Below are 19487 nucleotides of genomic sequence, written 5' to 3' on the forward strand. Positions count from 1 at the left end.
TGCAATAAAACACACCACATACAGCTGGCTGCTTCGCCGCAGACAGCCCTGTTTCCAGGACTGGCAAGTCAAACAGCCAATGAAGTTTCGAAAATAAGACGAATGGGGCGAGGACTTTAAACCAACCAGCCAATAGAAGAAAAAGCACATGGGCGGGATCTTCGTTATCTCACCAACTGGTTTGTTTGACAGACGCTTTGACCAAATAGATTGAAGTATTTTGACAACCCAGCAACCAATCCAAACAGAATAAAGGCGGGCCGGCGTTAAATAATGACAGTCAGTCGAAATCGCCAATCAGAAATCCATCCCGTGTCTGCTTCTGACCACTGAACCGCGAGAAGGAGTAGAGCCCGCCCCGCTCCCTGTCGGTCGGGACACGCAGTGGAGTCGAGGAGGGAGAGCTGGAGGTATTCAATGGAGGAGAGAACGTCATCTGTATCTGATGTTTAATTCAACTTTTTATTTTTCTTTCTCATGCCTTATTTTTTGTTTTGTTACTTTTAGCGGTTCAGGCATATAAATTAAACCGTCAGATTGTATCGTCCAAGCGATTTAGCTACCAAAATGTTTAAAACCCCAGACCGCCAGAGCAGAGAACCATTGAAAGGGGAATTATTTGTGTGAAATGCAATCTTGATTGAATACAAAATAAATAAAAAAAGCAAAAGATAGAGCGATATAGAGAGTGAAAAGGGGACACATTACCGTCCAGAAAACACAGTCTCCGGGCAACCACCAGCTTGTCGTTGGAGGTGCAGTCTCCGTGTGAAGACGTAAGTATATTTATCGTGTTTTGCATTGTCGAAGATTTTTTTTAATGGAGTGCACCGTTATTAAAAAATATCGACAAATACATTGCTTTGAGGTACATTGTGCGACAGAATTGCGCGTTAAAATTGTATGCGGTTGTTTTGCAAATAAATATTGTTGAGCAGTTCCTTGTCGGAGACCAAATCGAGTGTGATCAAAAACACACAAAAACACCGCGACATCGGTTCTGGTGTGGTGGTCGTTTAATAGCTGGTTGTTATGTAATAATATTGCACAGTCTTTTGTACTGTAATATTGATGTACGTAATCTTTTTTTTTTCTTTGTTCTTGATTTTAATTAACACGCACAGAGAGAGAGACTCGGCGATGTGATGATAATAAACCCGTAGCTTTCACTGGGCACCATAGTGAATTCGTGTTTGCACTATTTGCACTATTTGGATTTGTGTATGCGGGTGATTTAGCATGGAAAACGTCACCCAGCAACCTAGCACGCTCGCTCTTCAGCTTAGTTTACCACCCTCCCCCAGTTCGCTATTTAAACGACAGTGGAGTAAGCATTTGGAAATCTTCACCAAGGATTATTACCATAAAGCCGACGTGTTTGTGTGTGTGTGTATATATGTATGTATGTATGTGTGTGTGTGTGTATATATATACACATTAGCAGAATGTAAACACTGTAAAACAATTATTTAGCAGGCTATAGTGGAAACAGGCAATGCATACGTTTTATTCATTTAAACCTCATTGCTTGTTCCATTTTGCCCGTTAGGATAATGTGTTTTTGAAGCGACAGCACATTTATTTTGCAACGATGTATTCATGTCTCATAGTTTGGCCGTGTTTTAACATGCCTCTTGAATGTGTGAACTATATTGATTGAATCAGACTATATTCAACTTTGTGTACACGTACTAACTTGTGTCGTTTTTACGTCATCGAATACATGGGTGCCTGCTAGTCCCCCGCCACCCCCTTCCCCCCCACAGCAGTACAGCATCTGCAGTGCCTGGAATGGGCACACACACACACACACACAAACAACCCCATTCAAAACAGACTCCAAGCCTCCATTTTGAAGAGATTCCTGAAACCCCCTGAATGGACAGGTGGCACTTGATGTACGGGTTATCAGTATGATTTAGGGGGAATTGGGGAGATGTAGCCTAGGTGCACTTTTTAGCGTTTCGTGTAACAGAGAAGGCAAGCCCATTTACAGTATGAATAAACTCTCGATTTACTGGTTAGGTCAGTCCTCCTAGGCCCAACATGCACTAGAAATGTGTTGCTAGGGGGCTGAAGTGTTAAAGCGATTTGTTTTGTTACAGGTATATAGTTACAGTATGAATGTTATAGTTATAATGCTTTTGTTTTATAGTTAACTGTTTTCCTTCTTTATTACAGTTCAACTAAAAAAATATGCGCTTACAGAACTTGTTAAATATAAGCTAGTTAACGAGAGCACTCTCTATGTTTGAAGTTACTTATTTTTACACTCCAGTGTGACAATGGCCCTGTTCTCTTTTCCTTGTCAAGACTGTCAATGGAGAATACTGTCACCACAAAGGCTTGAGATGATGGTGCAGCAGCCAGATCTTCAGCAACACACAAAATTGAAAAAATAATTAAATCATTTCTTTAGGATTTTATTTGTTATTTAGTTATCTTTTTACACAATTTTTATTTCTACAGTTACTATTAACGAGTATGATTTATTTCCATTAATAGATATGTTATAGTTAACTAAAAACACTGATAGGAACAATTAAATAGGACAATAATAATAATAATAGTAATAATAATAATATAATCTTAACCCACTACCGCATGGCATTTTTTATGTAAAAAAATGTTTACTTATGTTCAGTTTTTCAAATTGTCTGATTTGTTTTTCAGTGTATTTGACTTGTTTCTCTGGTATTACATATTTTACCATCTGGGTGTTTTTATAGTTATGGATAAAATAATTATAGTTATGGATAAAATAAGAAAAGAGTAAGTCACCCCTGGAGGGAAGGACTGGAATGGCTTTTATTCATTTTATAAATTCCATTCCTATATTACAGTGTTTATTGCCTCTGAGATGTCAAGTTGTAATAAAGAGTTGCACCTACAGCCTGGCATGTATTCACATAGTCTGTTCATTACCAAGGTCATAGCTTTCTGAAATACTAGCAGTACAGCCCTGGTGAGGCACATGTACTGTGGAACAGTAAGACAATCTCAAAGAAAAGCTGTGGAAAAAACAGTATTGCGTACAGTCTTCTTCACTGCACTTTTGGCTTTAAAAGAAAAAATTAAATGATGGGATTTGACCTCTTTGAATTGTTTTCAGAGGTAGAGATTGAGCAATATCCTCTTGCACATGGCTTAGTATAGCATGTTATATTGAGCGGTATCCTCTTGCACATGGCTTGGTATAGCATGTTATATTGAGCGGTATCCTCTTGCACATGGCTTGGTATAGCATGTTATATTGAGCGGTATCCTCTTGCACATGGCTTGGTATAGCATGTTATATTGAGCGGTATTCTCTTGCACATGGCTTGGTATAGCATGTTATATTGAGCGGTATCCTCTTGCACATGGCTTGGTATAGCATGTTATATTGAGCGGTATCCTCTTGCACATGGCTTGGTATAGCATGTTATATTGAGCGGTATCCTCTTGCACATGGCTTGGTATAGCATGTTATATTGAGCGGTATCCTCTTGCACATGGCTTGGTATAGCATGTTATATTGAGCGGTATTCTCTTGCACATGGCTTGGTATAGCATGTTATATTGAGCGGTATCCTCTTGCACATGGCTTGGTATAGCATGTTATATTGAGCGGTATTCTCTTGCACATGGCTTGGTATAGCATGTTATATTGAGCGGTATTCTCTTGCACATGGCTTGGTATAGCATGTTATATTGAGCGGTATCCTCTTGCACATGGCTTGGTATAGCATGTTATATTGAGCGGTATCCTCTTGCACATGGCTTGGTATAGCATGTTATATTGAGCGGTATTCTCTTGCACATGGCTTGGTATAGCATGTTATATTGAGCAGTATCCTCTTGCACATGGCTTGGTATAGCATGTTCTTTGTCTAAATGATCACAGTGTGCATTTGCAGTCTTGATCAGGTCTGCTCTTCTGTTGAGCTGGGTAGCTGTGGTTTTTATTTGGGCTCTTCCACTTCTATTCATGTTAAATGATCTCCACACTGTGCTTCCAGCTGTCTGAGACAGGTCCTGTGGTTTTAACCCTTTCACATATGGCAATCTCATATGGGGTCGGATACAAAAAACTGCTAGTCTTTATATGGGGACATATGGAAGACACAAATGCATGACAGACTCATATGAGTGCCATTTATTCCATATGTAAAGCAATCAGGGGAAAATTGTATACTTATATTTTATGTGTCCAAAACTACTTTTTTCAGCTATTTTAACTATTTCATTTATGAAAGGGTTAGATGTCAGTGTGAAAGGCAGGGGAATCTGCTCTCCTTGTGTGTCAGGAACCTAGATGACTTAAAGGTGCTGTTGTCTTCCTTCTTGGAGGGGTGTAAGGTTTGCAATGTTGATCAAACAGGTCAATTTGGTTCATGAATACTCATAAAAAGGTAAGGGACTATAGGACTGCTGGTACTTAATGCCGGGGTTTGAAAATGTGTTTGGACATTAACAGCTTTCCATTGCATTACAAGGCTAATTAAAACAGCAAAATGCAGCGTGTGGGTAAATGATTAACATTCATTTACAAGTGCAAGTATGACCTCGTAAGTTATTTAGTTGGCAGAGGTTGTGAAAATAGTCTTGTTTTTTTCCCTCCCACTAGTAATATTGACCCATCAGCATCCACAGTAATGTGTTATTTGTGAATACATTTCTGATGGAAAAGCACACAATGGGTAATTTATTTCTCTAAAGTAGTAGTTTGTAATATTGATCTCTGTGACTGTAAGTAGTTATGTTAAATGCCCGATTGATTTTTAGGGGTTGAGTTCTCAAATTCAGATACTACTGATAAGTATTATCCCAAAATATCTTAATACCTGACTTAGCTGCAAGTGGTAGTTCCCCAAGTTAATGTGAATCAAAATAAGTCAATATTCTTATTGTAATTAGTGTATCGGATGCACCAACAAAGTGGAATTGTATTTTAATCCAAGATCAGAAGGCAGCCCACGCTCACTTAAAATATCACAAATTTCCAACCTCAAAAAACAAGAAGACGGGTGCCTAAAAACGGGGGTGGTGCAAGGTGTTTTGCCCAACCACCCCCCCTGACTAACTGGTCAAGAGTATAGTATACCATTGACTTTTCATATCTCTGTCTTGCTTCATAACGACTATTTAATTGAGTTTTACATGCACGTACATCTTTACATATACAAGCATTGTCAATAGTCAGATAGCAAAATAAAGGGGCAGCTCAAATCTTGTGTAGTGTGTACGTGTTTTTTCATTGCCAGTCTGTTTGAACTGGTTAAGTTATGGTACAGAGCTAAGGACACCAAGGTCAAAGGTTTCTGTTTGTCCAGCACGGCTGTGTTGAGACGTTTCAACAGCTGCATCTGAACCCTGCACAAAGCGCCAGATGGCTGGCTTTAAAACATATGACCTATTAAAGCATCAAGGAAAGTAACTAATTTCAGGAGCTTTTCATTAGATTTGGAGGATTCCGAAGGTTGCGACCCGAAATTCCAATAGAAGGCAGTGTGTGGCTTCTAAATTTGAAGCAAACGTTTAGCCATGTGAGGACAAACTCGGCGTACAAATTCAATTCCGTATTCCCGGAAACTTTCATTTTTAAAGCTTCATCTTGAAATGGAGACCTTTTTATTTGTGGTGGATGGTTTGTGGAGTTAGGGGCTCAGCCTGATTAAGCTACAATGTTAATGTACATTGTGTACACATCACGTTCTTCACTAATGTCCCAATGTCTTACTGTAGCCCTCTGGGTGAAATTGTCAGCAGTCTGATTTATAGCTAGATCTCCGGTGAGGTCTTGGTGAACGTTAAGGGACAGCAGCTTGATTCAGCCTCGTCTCTCCCATTGATGGCTAGAGCTAGTTCTTAAGTCTTCTGAGGCTGGAGAATGAGCATTGTGCAACTCAGGATGAAACACTGCAGTCAGAAGGACTCTTAGATATTTGCAGTACTCGGGGTAGCATATTCCGCAAGTACTCATTTCTTTCAGTTTTTTAACCCTTAGTGGTCCGTTTATTCAGCGCCTGTCAGGCATGTCGGGTCCAATTTATTTTCACACGCGTGGTTTATTTTACACTCGCTGTTTAAAAGTAATTCAAAGTAAAACAGGTTTAAAAGGTACTGCATATCCTTTGTTTGCTGTATGTCACATACCTCTTAATAGCATACTGATAAATCATCTCCTAATCACTCGTTTTACCACCAAGCTCCTCAATAATGCGATCCAAGTCATTTATTTTATTACTATAACATCTTAAAAAGCTCTGCAGATGTCTGCTGGATGCGGAAGCAGCTGTCGTGTTTGTTTATGTCCGTGTTATGTCTGTAGTGCAGGGACTGTGTATTGCTCAAATCCGCCCCTTTTTTTCCTTCTGCTTCTCTCGACTCCTGTCGGTCTCGCTCGACCATTGAAACGTTTTCTCGGCTTTTTCCGTAGAAAATGACTAGAGACCTGTGCTTGACATCTTTTTTTTGATGTTGGACAGCCGAATGATGCCAAAAAAAAAAAGGTGCATCTGATAGCACCGTGCACCACAGAGATAACACGGACATAAACAAAGGAGATAGCTGCTTCTGCATCCAGCGCTCAGAGAATATCACAGACTTCTGCAGAGCTTTTTGAGATGTTACAATAATAAAATAAAGACTTGGATCGCATTATTTAGGAGTGCGGTGATCAAACGAGTGATCAGGAGAGGATTTATCAGTATGCATGTCTATAAAGAGGTATGTGAAAAATACAGCGAACAAGGGGTGGCGCTTGGTTGGAGATGCAGTACTGAGTGTACTTTTTCGATTCCGTGCCTTTTAAACCTGTTTTAAACAGCGCGTGAAAAATAAAAAAACACGTGTGAAAATAAATTGGACCTGACGCTTCTGACAAGTGCTGAATAAATGGACCGTAAGGGTTAAATGACATATTTGACATTTTAAGAATAATGCACACCTTGGTATATATGGTTCCAGGTGGTGACAAGCTTAGGAGAGCTATGCTTATAGCCTGGTGGTCTCCAAACACACAGCTTTGAGATTTCAGCTTTAGATGCAAAGCCTGCGCTTGCAATAGAATCGCTTGCTGATGAACGGCAGCAGTGCTGTTCTAGAATGTGACGGGACACATGGGGCAGCTGAGTGCTTCTCGTTAGTGAAGGGTTAACTGCGCTGTGTGTGGAAGAGATCTACACAACAGGAAGGGGGAGGCTGTGGGTTAACAGTTGTTCTCTTGCCCAATGAACAGTATCCAGGCTATGGCAGGAAACAGTGCATTTTCATGAATAGCCTGTACAGTGTCTTGCTGTAGGCACACAACTTTATGGATAAAACTGTCTTTGATAAAGATTATATCTGTTAAATGATTACATTTTAAATGATTACTTTGCTGAAGTAGAAAAGGAAAATTGCAGACTGTTATAACAGAGCGTCCCTTTCCCCTGTCTAAACACACCCATAACACATCAGGCTATTAACACAGCAGATCTATTTTAATCTCTGGTGAGTGCACATGATTATGATGGACACATGACTGGCTGTGTTAAGCAAACTCCGTTCTGGTCTGGTTCCCAGCCTTGTTGATTAGTGCAGTGTATGATGTTTTCTCTTTTTAACAGACTCCCAAGTTCAGTTTTAGATCCAGGTGAACTGTAACTATTGTAGAGCGATCCAAGGACAGGCTCATCCTGATTTGGTTTGGTAGAAAACCAGCTTTCTAGCCATAATGCCAGACTTGTCAATTGTGTGACAAAGCTGTCATCCACACCTCAGCTAGCTGGTATTGTGGACAGTACTCTACTGAGCTCCCGCTGTCTTGATTAGTGACTGGCCAAAATTAATTTCACATACGCTTTTGAAGGAGGCTGGGTGACTCAGCAGATTAATGCACGCCTTGTTTTGTTTCTGGGTCCAGCTTTTGTACCAAGACATCAGTGGTCTCAAACACCATTAAGATCCAGTCTGTGCACAGTTACAGTAGCTGTGTGTGCTTAGGAGGGAAAGCTGTGATAGCTGCTGTAAATAAGAGGTCAGGCTGTGCATTAGCATTAGTTGAGCTTTGCGTGCAGGTTTACACTGTAAAGCCAGTGTGTTCAGAAGCAACACTGTTCACTGAAATTGTGCCTAAGAGTTTATAGTTTCTGTGCATAGCTCTGATCTGCACTGGACCGCACCTACAGGAAGCGTTTACTGTAGGACCTTCAGCTGAGTCGGTGACCTTCACTGGGGAGCCAGGGCTTTGCTGCCTGTTCTGAGCTGACGGCCATGGTCATTTTTACATTCAAATTCACACCAAGGACGATCGTTTCAGAGAGAGTTTCAGAGCTCTGTGTCGAATCTAGCAGGGCGTGCTATTTACAGGAATGATGCCACGGCTTAGTTCTAACGTATTTGCCATTTGATACTTTTTGAACTGATTTGATCTTTCAGGCCAACAAGACAGGGCCGTCCATTGCCAATCCTTCCAGAAGGCAGAATTCCTTTGGTCTTTGTACAGTAACAAATCTGAAGGGTTTTTTTTTTTATGTATTTTTTTTAATATCTGTTTGTGTGCTACAGGGGGGTGCAATTTTTGAAAAAAAACCCCAAAAAAATATTTTTGTCCAAAGGACAAAATTCTAGAAAAATCTACTTGTCCTTCTTACAAATCTACTTGCTCCTCACCATCGCACAGAAAACACACACACACAAAAGTAGAATATCTATCACTCAATCAATCCATCTTTATTTTATATAGCGCCTTTCATATTGGACCACCGTCACAAAGCACTTTACAAGATGCAGTAACAAGAAAATCCATAATACTAAAATACAGAGAAATACATGATACATGCTATACAGTGAAAAATGCATAATACACAGTAGTATAATACGTGCAATAGTAGCAGCAACACAGCAGCTAATAGCAGATATCAGGCTTAAAGAGCACGGAGAGCAAGAGAGAACAGGTGGGTCCTGAGAGCTGATTTAAAACGAGCGATGGTGGGAGCATCACGAGCCAAAGCTGGGAGAGAATTCCACAGAGTCAGAGCCATGAAGCTAAATGAGCGTTCACCAGCTGTGCTGCACTTTTGCTTGGGGATAATGAGCAGACCAGGACCTTAGCTTGCGGGCAGGGATATAGCGGGTCAGCAGGTTGAGGAGGTACTCGGGACCTGTGTGATGAAGGGCATTGTAGGTGAGCAGGAGAGTTTAGACAATAATCCTGAACTTTACAGGTAGCCATTGCAGCTGAGCAAGACGGGGTGATGTGAGCACGTTTGTTTACATCTGAACTAACTGCAGTCGGTTTATGGTGTGTGCCAGGTGACCACAATATAGAGCAGTGTTCTTCATTGCAAGGCCCGCAGACCACTGGTGACCCCTGGTGGACTTCAGTGTGGCCCCCGACGACACACAAATGTGAAAAAGGCAGTGTGGTGGCCCTCACACTGATGTCTCATCGGCGAAGGTAGCTCTCCTCTGAAAATTAGTGAAGAACACTGACATATAGAGAGTTGCAGGAGTTGAGAGGAGACAAATGCATGACAAAGTATCTTCACATGCGTGAGGGATTGGTAGGGACAGACTGGAGATACTTTGAAGGTGGTAGAGGGAAGATTTGACCACCGAGGAGATGGGGCATCAAAGAACAGGTTGCTGTCAAGAAGTACTCCAAGGCTTCGTACTGTGGGTTGGAAGGCAGCAGCAGACAGTTTGAGGTTCAGGGCAGCTATATTTAGATTCTCAAGCTGAGTTTTAGATCCTACTAGGAGTTCAGATTTGCTAGTGTTCAGCTGAAGAAAATCGGCAGACATCCAGGCTTCGATGTCTTGAATGCAAGCTGAGAGCTGGACCATGGCAGAGGGGCTAGCAGGGTCGAGTTTTAAGGAGAGCTGGGTATCGTCAGCATTGGAGTGAAACATGAGGCTGTGTTGGCGGATGAGGTGACCCAAGGGAAGCATGTAGATATTGAAGAGAAGGGGCCCAAGAACAGATCCTTGGGGACGCCAAGTGACTGGGTTTACAACGGCACTGCATCCAGCATAGAAAACAGACTGCATGCGTCCAGATAGGTAAGAGGACATGCAGCAGACAGGTTCTAGAGATTCCAGCATACTTCTGAAGGCGGTCATTTAACAGTGAACACAATCAATCAGTTAGTGATTAACAGGGGTGGATCTAGCCTTGCAGCTTGACGGGTTCACTACATTCTTCAAGATACACAAAAGGGTCCCTGGGACCCCACCTCACCTCAACAACGTTATAGCATACTTTAAGGAAATGTGCCTTTCAGTGCAGTTTGGAACACATTTGCTTGTAAATGTAAGCAACATACTAAGAGTACAACTATAATAAGCAATATTTGAGAGTTATTCAAACATAAAAAAATAGCTTCTGCCTATTTTTCTCTATAAGCTGAATCCAATTCCTGATGTACAGGTGTTTTAGTTGTTGCATCACAGATTTGAAATGATTACTGCTGCTTTTTGTGGAATTCAGATTTTTCTTGACGTTCTTTTAATTTCAGCTGAGCCCTGTGTTTTTAAAGGATTTGTTTTATAACCTGTCTGCTTTCTCTGCATTTTGTACTGTTTTTCTATCAAAATGCACACAGTATTTACAATAGGCTCCATCAAATTCTGCAAAGACAAAATATGTTTTTTCTTTTGTTTATTTCTGTTATACAACATTTTACAGCTATTTTCCCTCATCTCGCATCTTGTCCCGTAATGGCTGACTGGAACACTGCTGCAGCAGAGGGATCCTGGTTTCACATCCCGATAGATTGGTTTTTTTTGGGAGACGACATTCTTTCCTTGCGCTACTCTCACTGAAAAATAAACACATAGATTAATTATACAGAACACATTGCCATGAGATTTACAGTATATTATTTTAAAATAATAATAAAGTATTGTACAGATCATCTCATTAGCATTTCATTTCTATCTTTATCAACATATTTGTCAATCTTCATGTTTTAATAGTTTCAAATTGATGGATTGCATGTCCAAAAAGTAACTCATATCATCACTTCTGTTCAAATCTAGTGTAAAAAAAGAAACAATGTAATAGTGTTTAAATCTAAAAAACAATGTGGCAAATAGCAAACTGCGTCAGCAACACCGAAACCGAAAGAAAAAAAATCCTTACGTTTTTTGCCAGAGAGTTTGTCTTGAAATGCTTCTAAACAGTAAACGCTGCTTTTTTTTTTTTTTTTAAACATCCCAACAAGTACAGTACACACTTGACCACAACATGATTTTTTTCTAATCTGCTAATACCTTAGTTTTAGAAGTTTTTTTTTTTTTTTTTGAAACTTTGCTAGATTGCTGCATTTAAATGTCAGGTCAGTGCATTAAGAAAGCAGTGTCACTTAATTTACAAAATATATACGTAATACCTTAAATGTTAAAGGCTCAGTCTGCATTTACCCACAGCTAGCCAATCAGAAGTGATAGGGGTGGGACGTAAACACTTTTTAAAATGTTTGTGTGTAGGTGCCAGACTTCCACATTTACATCTGTAAATATCCAGGATCATGAATCAGTGAAGTGCAGTTAATGTACGATTTTCTAGTCTGTGTTATCGGGGACTGACTGAATTTGTGAATTATTGCAATGCGAAGGAAGATTGAGCAGTGTTGCACAGTAATTGCTAGCTTGCATTTAAAAGAGCCACAGTTCTCTCAGATTGCAACAAGAGAAGACTTAATCAAGCTGTGGACTGTTTGTGGAAGTTGCTTTAAGGGTTAAATGTTACTATGACAGGCCATGCCTGGTTAGTAACACACAGCCTTTGAGAGCTGTTTCTCTCAAAACAAGACCTTGTTTTTTATGAGTCGTGCATGAGTTCTGTATATTGGTTCTGATTTGTGAGGTCCATAGGACACAGTAACTGATGCACAGCAAACTATGATTTTTCTAATACAGCTGTCAAATAACAGATGATGATGTTTTCATAAACCTTAATTTACAGTAAGTACTGTACAGCATGCATACATCAAAAACACTCACTCATAGTTCAGTGCACAGTAATAACTAACTTCAGTGTTTACCTACTTGACTTCGTTTCACATTTACATGTGCTGGCCTTTTTAAAATGTGAATTTCTAGTCCTGACAAAAAACATGACCGTTTTAATCAGCTTTTAATAATAGAATAATAATAACACTATGTAACACAATTTTTGTTCCTGGGTAGTAAGTGTTATTTCCTAATTGCTTATGCCTCAAAAGTATAGAAAATGGCTATTATTCCCCACAGACTTTGCTTTTGTGACCAGGACAGTGATATTTTGAAATTTACCTATTTCCAATGAGAAAACTGTCTTTTCGTTCACATAAAGTCAGAAAAAAACAACATATGAATCCAAATTAACATTAATTTATACTAAAGTAATACAAAAATGACTACAAAAGATTTAGAAGTGAGTAGTTTTTTGAGATTTATGATTATACTGTAAATCACTTTCACGAATCAGCCCCCAAATGTAGTCTCCCATCATGTTCTCGTTATACTGTCGTTGGTAGCAGCGTTCAAAGTCCAGTATATCCTGGTGGAAGCGCTCGCCTTGCTCCTCCGAGTATGCTCCCATGTTCTCCTTGAATTTATCAAGATGAGCATCAAGGATATGGACTTTGAGGGACATCCTACAGCCCATTGTGCCGTAGTTCTTCACCAGAGTCTCAACCAGCTCCACATAGTTTTCGGCCTTGTGATTGCCCAGGAAGTCCCGAACCACTGCGACAGAGCTGTTCCAAGCTGCTTTCTTCTTACTAGTGAGCTTCTTGGGGAATTCATTGCACTCCAGGATCTTCTTTATCTGTGGTCCGACAAAGACACCGGCTTTGACCTTTGCCTCAGACAGCTTAGGGAAGAAGTCTTGAAGGTACTTGAAGGCTGCCGACTCCTTATCTAGAGCTCTGACAAATTGTTTCATAAGGCCCAATTTGATGTGCAGTGGTAGCTAAGCACCTTCCGGGGGTCCACCAGTGGCTCCCACTTGACGTTGTTCCTCCCCACAGAGAACTCCGTCCGCTGTGGCCAGTCCCGCCTGTGTTAGTGCGCCTTGGTGTCCCTGCTGTCCCAAAGGCAAAGATAGCAGGGAAACTTGGTAAAACTGCCCTGGAGACCCATCAGGAATGCCACCATTGCAGCCTCTTGATGCCATCTCAGAAAAATGCAGATATGTATCCACTTAAGCAGCTGGAACTAAACTGAACTGGTGGGCTTAAGGCCCCTGTATTTATACTACTATTTATATTACTGGAAAGTTTTAGAAAGTTCTAGAAGTTACTCCAAGTTTACTCAGCACTGAATCTATCTGGAATGTTCTGGAAAATTGGTAAATTTCAAAATATCGCTGTCCTGTTCACAAAAGCAAAGTTTGTGGGGAATAATAGCCATTTTCTATACTTTTGAGGCATAAGCAATTAGGAAATAACACTTACTACCCAGGAACAAAAAAAAAAAAAATAATTTGTTACACGGTGTAATAATAATGATGATGGTGATGATGTACACATTTGTGAAATGTAAACAAACCGGACCGTCATCACTGTCTGTTTCCCATCCAATAGTTTTGATGGTATTTTAAAATCTCTTTATATTCTTTCCTTTCATTAGCACTTGTACTGGCAGAATTGAGTTTAATATGTTTTGGTTTTTCAGTTGTTTTCAACCTGACCCGAACCCACAACCCACAACCCGCTGGAACATGCAACCTGACCTGAACCTACAACCCGCTGCAACAACGTCTTCTTACCCGCGGTCCAACCCGCTTCAGTAAGAGCTGCAACCTGACCCGAACCCACAACCCGCTGCAACACCGTCTTCTTACCCGCGATCCAACCCGCTTTAATAAGAGATGCAACCTGACCTGAGCCCACAACCCGCTGGAACATGCAACCTGACCCGAACCCACAACCCGCTGGAGCACCGTCTTCTTACCTGCGATCCAACCCGCTTTAATAAGAGTTGCAACCTGACCCGAACCCACAACCCGCTGGAACACCGTCTTCTTACCCGCGATCCAACCCGCTTTAATAAGAGTTGCAACCTGACCCGAACCCACAACCCGCTGGAACATGCAACCTGACCCGAACCCACAACCCGCTGGAACACCGTCTTCTTACCCGCGATCCAACCCGCTTTAATAAGAGATGCAACCTGACCCGAACCCACAACCCGCTGGAACATGCAACCTGACCCGAGCCCACAACCCGCTGGAACACCGTCTTCTTACCCGCGATCCAACCCGCTTTAATAAGAGCTGCAACCTGACTCTAACCCACAACCCGCTGCAACACCGTCTTCTTACCCGCGATCCAACCCGCTTTAATAAGAGATGCAACCTGACCCGAACCCACAACCCGCTGGAACATGCAACCTGACCCGAACCCACAACCCGCTGGAGCACCGTCTTCTTACCCGCGATCCAACCCGCTTTAATAAGAGATGCAACCTGACCCGAACCCACAACCCGCTGCAACACCGTCTTCTTACCCGCGATCCAACCCGCTTTAATAAGAGCTGCAACCTGACCCGAACCCACAACCCGCTGCAACACCGTCTTCTTACCCGCGATCCAACCCGCTTTAATAAGAACTGCAACCTGACCCGAACCCACAACCCGCTGGAACATGCAACCTGACCCGAACCTGCAAGCGTTTGTCCCTTACCTATTGCCTGTGCCGACTGACGCTCTCACGCTCTGACGTTCACACACAGATATCTCTACCATTCTCCACAGATTGAGTTGACACAATAGGCTATACAGCGTGGCAGCTTACTCTAGTGGTCTGGATATATTTTAACATTGTAACATGTTAACTATCTGTACTCACGTTACTATAAAATACCTGTCTATTCCTTTCGTGCCACCAGTTGAAAGGGAGCTTCACCTGTGCTTTTATAAAGATGATGTACCAGTTTTGTGGCTGTCATTCACAAAAAACATAATGACAGGTTTTACAAGCAATGGATTCAGTCACGTTTGTTATTTTCAAAATAATTCCACACTTCTGATTTTCCTCTTGAACTACATTGTATAAACCCTCTTTTGTTTCACCTTGTTCACAAATATTTTTAATATCACCAAGCAGACGTGATAAAAGGATCTTGCGACGTATCAGACAAGCGAAAACAACACTGCTTAGTCAGCTGACTCCTTCGTAATCACCTGCTTTAGTGCAGGAAATACAGGTACATTTACCTTCGAGTACGTTATTATTAAATACAGGTACATTTACCTTCGAGTACGTTATTTGGGAAAGGGTTGCAGACAGGTACACAGATAACGTTTTTGGTGATTCAAATTCAGATCTGAAAATTATTATTTTTGACCCAAACGATGAAAAAATTCACATTCTGACCCGAACCCGCTTTGGCGGGTCATCCTCAGGCCCCGCAGGTATCCAGTCCTATGCAGAACTCTACCATACTTTAGTTTAGGATATACCTACAGCATATATAGAGACTTCCAAAAATGTTTTGAAGTTTAAATGCATCAAGCGGTGTGACCTGCTGTACAGAAAGCCACTCGGAAATGGTATGATTTTAATTATCAGATGTGTTCTTTTTAAACATCTCGGTTCATGCATTTTTAAAAGGATTGCTTAACTCTTCGCAGTCCATTTATTCAGCGATTGTCAGGCCCAGTTTATTTTCACACGTTCTGCTTATTTTACATGCACTGTTTAAAATATGTATTTCTTCAGAGTAAAACAGGTTTAAAAGGCATTGAATCTCCAAACGACACTCAGTTCTGTATCTCCAGCCAAGCCCCACCCCTTGTTCACTGTATTTTTCACATACCTCTGTATAAACGTGCATACTAATAAATTGTCTCCTGATCACTTGTTTTATCACCAAAAATAACTTGATACAAATGAAATCAGAACTGGGTTAAATTGGTGCATCATCAGGGATGGAAATAAGACTTCCATTTCTCACTGCAAGTGTAATGGCACCTGAGCTTGTTACCTATACACTGTGGCTAATCAAGCACATGTTCAAGCCTGGAATGGGTGAATCTGCTACGCAACAGGAGTCTTATTTGCATCCTGGAGTGGCAGTCATTGGGGGAAGCAGCTGGTTGGTTACTAACAGGAAAGGTGTTGAAGGGGTGAGACAATTCCACTCTCCAGGGGAAATGACCACGGGAGTCCAAGACAGAGACCAGTTTAACCCTTTGCAGTCCATTTATTTTAAAAGGTTTAAAAGGCACTGAATTGCAAAAGGACACTCAATACTTTGTCTCCAGCCAAGCCTCACCCCTTGTTCGCAGTATTTTTCACATACCTCTTTATAGACGTGCATACTGATAATCCTTTCCTGATCACTCGTTTTATCACCAAACTCCTCAATATTGCGATCCAAGTCATTATTTTATTTCTATAACATCTCAAAAACATCTGCAAATGTCTGTGATGTTCTTTGAGTGCCGGATGCAGAAGCCGCTACCTCCTTTGTTATGACCGCGTTATCTCTCTAGTCAGTGCATGTGGTTAAATGTTATTTTATGTGTCTTCACAAAAGATGATCTTGATTTGTTCTTCTTTCGGGGCCTGTGTGGTGCTGTGCGTGGTTTCAGATGCCAGCTGCTGCTGGATCCAGTTCATGGAAACAACAAGCTTTTGTTTGCCAGCACTACCTCAGGATCAGGGATTCACAGTGCTGCTTGCAAGTGGCATCACAGTTTGATAGTGGGCAGGACCAGAGCAAAAGTGAACTAAAACCAATACAAAAAGACAATTCCCTTAACCTGCATGTACTGTACTGTACTGGTTGTCTTTCAGTACTTGGGTGTTCATTTTTCATTGTATGAAATAGGAACAGTTTGGAGCTGAAAAGGTCAGTTTTACTTCACTGTTTTTGTAATGGAGTAATAAATGAATGTAGCATTATGTTGTGTGTTGTTTTTAATGGTATTTTTCTGCTGTAGCCGCTTCTAAGCGATGCAAAGTTAATAAACCAGTATGTCACGATGAATATTCCTGTCCTCCAGTTGATTTTCAGGACACACCCTCCTGCCCACATGCAGCACATGCAGTGCTGTAAACAGAAAACAATATTGAAACTCAGCTGCTGGACTAGTGATTTGTGATCCACTAGCTCCCCACCCTGCTGATTACTGAAGGAGAGCTGTCTAGCTGTCAGCAATCTTAAAATGGCTCCCGACAGCCTTTTCCAAAGTTTGCCTTCTGGCAAAGAGTGGCAGTTGCCGCTTTTGAACTTTAAAAGAGTTGTGCCTCATGCATTCTTTTGAAATGTGTAATTGTTATGATACAGTGAGTTGAATTTTTCACTTAAAAATCAGATCTGCAAGTGTTTCCTGTAAGAACAATTCCCCCTTTCCCTTTCTCTGCGTGCATTGTTTTCCTGAGCTGCAGTATGAAACAGCACTACTGGGAATGTATAACCCTCTCCTCCTGCTGCTGCTGCTGCTGCTGCTGCAGAGCTTGTGTGCCGGCACCCAGAAACTCTTTCATCAGTGCACTCAAACTAGACATCCAGCAAGGCTTTGTTTCTGGTGAGGCACTGTTTCGTGCACAAACACGTTCAGGATTTAAAGCAAGGCTGCTCAGTCACTGTGTACACAGTGGATAAGTTGAAAACAACCTGAATTGGCAGCTATTTTTATGAATCAATGTGAAACCACACACGTCTTCACAGCCAAAGAAACTCCCAAACCCTTTGGCGGCACTGAGCTGCACCGCATTGCTCCGCTGCTGTGCGTATCTAATTGTGTGTTCGTTAACCAATGGGTTAGCTTGTTAAAATGTTTCCGCTGTCTGTCTGTAGTACTGCACCGCACCTTGACGTTTAAGCCAAGGTTGAAGATGATGTCATCCATGGAGAACGCAGATATCCCCCCACCCCCATAGACACTTACACACAAGTAATCTGGGAAATACTGCAAAGACTTAAGGAAGGGCATATTGTAAACAGTCAGTTGACATAAAACTGCACATTTTCTATACGTTTCCTGGAACTTTTAATTTTCTAATCACATTTGAACAATGAAGGTTTGTTAATCAGTCTTGGTCTTGTGTCAGTATTTTTGCTGTCATTTCATTTGCCACAATTCTGGCACATAGACTGGTCATGTACTGTTTTTACTAGTGGTGGTATTTATTATTTATTTTCTAATTACAATAATTGTTACATTTAAAATATACTTTTTTTTTTTTTCTTTCTAATTCGGTCTTTTGCTATGAGATTGTAAACAACTCCCCACTAGTAGACTAATTGTGGGTGTCAGGATTACGAGAAGAGGAGTAATAATAGCAATGAAATCAGCCGCACTGTTTAAGGCATGCATGCCTGAGAGGAGTTTATTAGGCAGGATGCCTGGGAGTTGTACAGTGGAACAAGCAAGGGAACAGCTCTGAAATGGGCAGGTCTGAGTGCAGGACCCACAGAACAAGCAAGGGAACTGGAGCTCTGGAATGAGCAGGTCTGAGTGCAGGACCCACAGAACAAGCAAGGGAACAGCTCTGAAATGGGCAGGTCTGAGTGCAGGACCCACAGAACAAGCAAGGGAACTGGAGCTCTGGAATGCTCTGAGTGCAGGATCTGGGCAGGTCTGAGTGCAGGACCCACAGAACAAGCAAGGGAACTGGAGCTCTGGAATGGGCAGGTCTGAGTGCACAGGTCTGAGTGCAGGACACAGAACAAGCAAGGGAACAGGAAATGGGCAGGTCTGAGTGCAACAGGTCTGAGTGCAGGACCCACAGAACAAGCAAGGGAACAGCTCTGAAATGGGCAGGTCTGAGTGCAGGACCCACAGAACAAGCAGGGGAACTGGAGCTCTGGAATGAGCAGGTCTGAGTGCAGGATCCACAGAACAAGCAAGGGAACAGCTCTGAAATGGGCAGGTCTGAGTGCAGGACCCACAGAACAAGCAAGGGAACTGGAGCTCTGGAATGAGCAGGTCTGAGTGCAGGACCCACAGAACAAGCAAGGGAACTGGAGCTCTGGAATGAGCAGGTCTGAGTGCAGGACCCACAGAACAAGCAAGGGAACAGCTCTGGTCTGAGTGCAGGACCCACAGAACAAGCAAGGGAACTGGAGCTCTGGAATGAGCAGGTCTGAGTGCAGGACCCACAGAACAAGCAAGGGAACAGCTCTGCAGGACCCACAGAACAAGCAAGGGAACTGGAGCTCTGGAATGAGCAGGTCTGAGTGCAGGACCCACAGAACAAGCAAGGGAACAGCTCTGAAATGGGCAGGTCTGAGTGCAGGACCCACAGAACAAGCAGGGGAACTGGAGCTCTGGAATGAGCAGGTCTGAGTGCAGGACCCACAGAACAAGCAAGGGAACAGCTCTGAAATGGGCAGGTCTGAGTGCAGGACCCACAGAACAAGCAAGGGAACAGCTCTGAGTCTGAGTGCAGGACCCACAGAACAAGCAGGGAACTGGAGCTCTGGAATGAGCAGGTCTGAGTGCAGGACCCACAGAACAAGCAAGGGAACAGCTCTGAAATGGGCTGGTCTGAGTGCAGGACCCACAGAACAAGCAGGGGA

At 42.0% G+C, this 19487-nt stretch overlaps 1 protein-coding gene across 3 annotated transcripts in view; it reads left to right on the forward strand.

Annotated features, from left to right (window-relative positions):
* The first annotated feature begins 360 nt into the window (after positions 1–360).
* Positions 361–19487, forward strand: part of LOC121316675 (protein phosphatase 1B) — a 52720-nt gene continuing 33593 nt past the window's right edge. For 2 of the 3 annotated variants that reach the window (XM_041251725.1, XM_041251726.1), the window contains exon 1: positions 363–776. The gene's annotated coding sequence lies outside the window, so the exon portion shown is untranslated. Of the gene's footprint in view, positions 777–19487 lie in introns of all 3 variants that reach the window. The other variant, XM_041251724.1, reaches the window with a different exon arrangement.

This window comes from Polyodon spathula, chromosome 6 (assembly GCF_017654505.1).
Source record: "Polyodon spathula isolate WHYD16114869_AA chromosome 6, ASM1765450v1, whole genome shotgun sequence".
NCBI lineage: Eukaryota > Metazoa > Chordata > Actinopteri > Acipenseriformes > Polyodontidae > Polyodon > Polyodon spathula.